The following is a 6,000-nucleotide window of genomic DNA, read 5'->3' on the forward strand; positions in this document are numbered from 1 at the left end:
TCTATGAAATTTGATTAATTGACAAACTTGCTACTTAACTACTACTATTCTACTAACTACAGTATTCGAAATATTGTTTACTTTTTATTTAAATTTATTTTCTTACATTTTGTTTCTCATGCATGTGATTATAATCCTGGATTCGGACCTCACAAAATAATAAAAGCTTATTTTCATCTCACCAATAGATGTCTCTAGTGAAGTTCTTGTGATTCAAGAACAATGTTTTAAAATTGGTTCATATACATATATGGAACATTCAAGAATTTGAGTGGTGTGGTTGCCAATAATGAGTAGAATTGGTTAATGTTACACGTGTAAAGTGATCACTTTAACCAGCATATGATTAAAACAGCCTAGTCTGGGCATTCCCCAGCCCCGTAAAAGCCCAGACTTCCATATTCTTCTTCATCTTTGACGAGATATAAAAAAATAATTAGAAAAAATATTGTATACATATATATATATATATATATATATATATATATATATATATATATATATATATATATATATATATATATATATATATATATATATATATATAAATATATATATATATATATATATATATATATATATATATATATATATATATATATATATATATATATATATATATATATATAAACATATATCATATATATAAACATATATCATATATATTTCAAACTATTGAGGTGAGCCTGACCGGTCATTATTAGAAATTAAGTATCAAATCGTGGTAGAGTGTGTTTGAACCGAGAAACCCTAGAGTCCGCGACACTAACAACGAGACCACAACACATCACATTTTATAAAAATATTGAAATCGTCTCAATGAAAAAAATAGTAGGAAATGTACAGTTTAAGCGTATATTTTAATACGAATTGAATCTTGAATTCAATCCCCTTTCGGTGGAAGAAGTAAGGTTTCTTTATTATTTCGGTGGATTCTATCACGAAACTGTTGTGTTTGGGTCGTTTTATTCTCGAGTCTGGATTGTGGAATCCCTCTTATCTCGTGCTTGCAGTCAATCACGACCCCGCATATAGGGTAGTACCATTAAGTTCAGTTCAACTCTGGAACGGCGCATCACTTATGGTAGGTATTTAAAGAGAAACTTTTTTTATTACTATAATTTAAAAACCAAATTTATATATATATATATATATATATATATATATATATATATATATATATATATATATATATATATATATATATATATATATATATATATATATATATATATATATATATATATATATATATATATATATATATATATATTTATTTATATATACATGTTTAAAAGACGACGTAAAAATATATTTGTCATAGCCGCGTTTGTTTTACACGTATAGTCTTCTTTACATTTTTTCTTACAGAATTTAAACATTTTTACCTAAATATATTTTTTTGTTAAAAACTGTGTAAAATCATAAAAGGTAAAATAAATCCTACCTACAAAAATTGTTATCGTCAAGAATTCTAAATATCTGCAAAAAATAAATAAAAAACATTCACTAAAAATATTGATTATGTATAAAGCTTACATGAAACATCGTTTGAAGCTTTAAAAAAATATATATTTACCTTCTTAAAATTGTTCGTAGTTTTTTATAAAACATGAAAAAATGATTTTTCCCTGGTAATTATAAAATATGTGCCATAATCTACTCGTTAAAAAAGGTAAAAAATATTTACCCTCAAGCAAGCAAGTTTTTTTTACTCTTCAAAGCTAATTCTAGGGTGTGTATCATATTTAATAAATAGCAGGTTTATCAATCTGAAAGTTATTTGATTAAGATACCTCCGGCTGAAATTTGGGATTGCCACAAACAGAATTATGTCATAAAATGTCCCTCCCTTGTAATAACAAGACAATCTTACCATATTGGGTACCCTGATCCGTGCCTACAACCTAATAAAGGTGATCTTACTCCTGTCCTCGTAAAAATCCAACTTGAACATTGAATGTCTACAGAGTATTGTTTCTAGAATACTGTATACTTCTATCCTTTCTCCCCCCTGTAAGAATGCTGAAATAGATGGTAAAAGGTAGTGCGCATTCCTTGCACGTACAGCGCCACCGTCTGCTCTAGCGACGGTCCTAAACAATATTTTCCCGCCATACGACTGTCAAAGTTTTGCACTACCGTATATATTTCCGAACGACTAAACTACAATATATTCCGATGTATGGTGCAGTTGGTGATTGGATACTGATATTTTCTTTCAAAAAAAGTTTAAATATTCTTTCATGGTCTACGTAAAACAGAAATCTTTAAAACTGAAGCATTGTATTTTCACCCCTTCGGTCGTACTTGAATCAATCGCTTTCAAACATATTTTCAAAATTAAAAGAAGGTGTGTTTTACATTAGATATCACACAAAAAACTTATTTTTTCTATTGTAAATCAAAATAAGATCAACAACACGTATGTTCGAAATGAATTCATGATATAACAATACATTTCATTGATGGGTCAGACTTAAGTAGTACTTGTAATTTTTTAATGTTTATGTTCGTTGTAAGGTGCTACGTCAAAAGAGTGTTTTTACTTTCTTGATTTTTTTTCGCAGATACTTTGTGGCACATTTTAAAAATTTATAAAATAAAACAACTTTGTTTTAACCTTAAAAATAATTTTTATTAGTACACTTTATCCAACCGGTTTTGACAAGAACCTTGTCATAATCAGGGTTTATCCAAAACATTGAAATGCTCAAAGTTAATTACCCTTCCCTAACCAAAAACTTCCACGCACTTCGTACACCATATGAAAATATGATTTAAAATACATGATTTAAAAAATTCCTAAATGTTCTTTTTATTGTGAATTTCGTAGCGAATACGTCAACTCAGAATGACAAATTGTGAGCTATTTAATTTATTTTAAGTGATGCACTGTCTTGTTTTTCTGTGGAGTCAAGTTGAGAGTTAGGGTTAATTATCGAAAGATTTTTAGAATTATGATAAGTTCATGTCAAGAAAAATACGCTACACTTTGTTCACAGATATTTTACCACTATTTTTATTTTTATTTATTAAACTTAAATTAAATTAATACCTTAAAAAAATTGAGGTAAAATAACTGTGAATAGAGTGTAACTACTTGTGATAAAGATCCGTAACAGAATAACGGTCAATAATGGTTGAGCGGAAAAAGTGATGACTAAACATTTTCTTCAAACGCATTGGTATTGTTCCTTGTCTATCTGCTGTGACGATTGAGGCTGTGGACGTGTCTGTGTACCGGCCACTGTCAGGTTAGAACTCAAATCTAACTGAATTACTAAACTAACTACAAAAACACTCTCCTTGTCATTCATTGTTTACTTATTCAGACTACCGGTTTCGAATGATTCATTTGTCTTCTTTCTATCTTTCTGAATTTATTCTTATTTTATGTCTATTTCTAATTGAAAATAATTAACTTGAGTGGGCTGGATGCCAAAAGCTCAGCAACAGTAACAAATAACTGAAAAGCTTAATTTTTATTACAAGCGCCGTGGCGTAGTTGGGTTAACGCTGGACTGCAAACCTGCGAAACTGGTTCGATTCCCGCCAAGTGCAAAATAAATTCAAGAGAATTAATTTTCGTTTGGTCTGGGTGTTCGTGATGTATTTTTCACATTTATCTTCCCTATCCATTCTATCCTACCTGCAGACAAGCCTCTAATAGAGGCTTTGCGGGTAATTCCTAAAATAAAATTTATAAAAATATCGTTTCGCTTGGTCTGACCCACGCAAGTAATAATCTGCGAAGTAAATAAACTTGGTTTTATTAGTTTTACGATTAAGTTAACGCATTGTCAATTCAATTCACTGTCCATGCATTAGTGAATATATATATATATATATATATATATATATATATATATATATATATATATATATATATATATATATATATATATATATATATATATATATATGTATATATATATATATATATATATATATATATATATATATATATATATATATATATATATATATATATATATATATATATATATATATATAATAAACATTCATATACGCTATAGTAGTTCGATAATATTAACTTCTATAATATTAATAAAAATTTCCATAATGGGAAGTCATCATTCACTTTCTCTTGTAAATGTTGCCCCCTTGGAAAGCCCTCCCGAGGTATTTACTACCCTCTCATACCCCTGCAGACAGGAAGGTTATATCATCCCTCTACCGCTCCTTCCCCTAGCCCTAAGTAGAATGTCACGTGACATCGGTGAGAGAGCATCCCCTTGATGTTATTTATAACGTATGTAAAGTTTCCCGAGTGCTTGTGAAACTGTAATCTATAGAATTATATTTTTTAAAAAGAAAATTCGTATATTCTATGTATTAAGTGTGTATTGTAAACTTTATTTTGCCATTAAGTGTTAAACTCGTAAAATTTTCTTTATCTCTCTTTCAGTCGTCCAATTCATTACTGAACGTCATGTTCTTCGCCACATTTAAAGATATCCGAGATCCTGAGCATTATTACTGCACCGTTTTTGTAAGTCAGACATATTATTCAAGAATTATGTATGTAAATAATAAGTTATCGATACAATATGAGGATAACGATGGTAAGGAATAATATTCATTGTAATAAATGTAGTTTGAGAGCCATTGTGTAAGGGTCGGTTGTTTCCAATTCTAAAATAGCTGGTCTCCACCCAAACCTGTTTGAATAGCTGTACACAGGTGTCTTTTGAATTTTTAATACTTTTATGTGATTAATGTTCGTGTATTTTGAAATAAAATATGATGTTTTACAAAATTAAATATAAAAAAAAATCAACAAAAAAAAAGAGAAACGGGATGCTAAGCGATAGGGTATGTTTTTTAAAGTTTTGCTTAAAAATCGAAAAATAAATTTATTTTTATTTATATTTGAAGCACTAACTTTGTGATTTTTAAAAATAAATAAAACCTAAATTTGTTTTAAAATCACTTTAAAAGTGATATATAGTGATTTTAAAACAAAGTTATATTTTAATTATATAAATTTATGAAGTTAATAACAATGTATCGACAGAATGAAATTAGTGAAATTATTTTTTATGAAAATTCGTTTTTTGTTTCGTTTTCTGACATTGTGTTAACGTAAGATTTTTTTTTCAAAATAAGTATTTATAATACTAATATCACCCTCAATATTCAAAAACCTCATTTATTACTGAAGTCAAACGACGTTAATGAACGGTATTAAAGAAAAATATGAATTATTTTCCTTTAATGAGGTTTGTTGAGCTGTATTTACATAAACTACAGGGCTAAATATCAATTAGTTAATTGATTTAAATGTGATTTGACTCTGAATAATTTGAAAATTAACTGAATTATTTGCACAATTAAATGATAATTTGTACAATTTGCTAATTTGAAATTCGATATCAGTATAGTATATTAATTAACTCAAAGTAAATCCCTTTGATTCTCGCTTCCTTATAACTACAATAATTTGTTGTGATTATTCAGTTAGTGATCAAATCTTTATATGCTTTTGTTAGATTTTAAGTACTAATTTAAATAAATAATAGTTTTTTGCATTTCGATTTAATAATATAAATAAAAACGTTTTTTCTAAGGATGATATTTATTAATTTGTCTTAAAAACTCTCCTTGTAAAGTGCAGCAATAGCTCTTTCATGGTATAACGTACTTTGAAAGCTGAATGTATTCTATGTTAGAGGTAATAACAGAAAGGGAAATCTAACATCATTGTTTAAAAAGAAATGATAATAACAAAAAATAAATAAAAAAAACATTGTAAATACATGTGGACTGCATAGAAAAATGTAACAGGTGTCATAAAAAATTGAATTAAAATAAGCATCCTTTGCAAATTTGTACTTATAATTTGCTGTAGTTTATACATTTTCAATATAATATTTTTTTTAAGTTTCCACTTTCATAAACCCGTTTGTTTTCCATTAAAAGCATTTTATCTATTGATCATTAGTTTTTTTAAATTATTATTTGTAAGGAAAAACA

This window comes from Brachycentrus maculatus, unplaced genomic scaffold (assembly GCF_059751285.1).
Source record: "Brachycentrus maculatus isolate JH-2025_06_01 unplaced genomic scaffold, ASM5975128v1 h1tg000221l, whole genome shotgun sequence".
Lineage (NCBI taxonomy): Eukaryota > Metazoa > Arthropoda > Insecta > Trichoptera > Brachycentridae > Brachycentrus > Brachycentrus maculatus.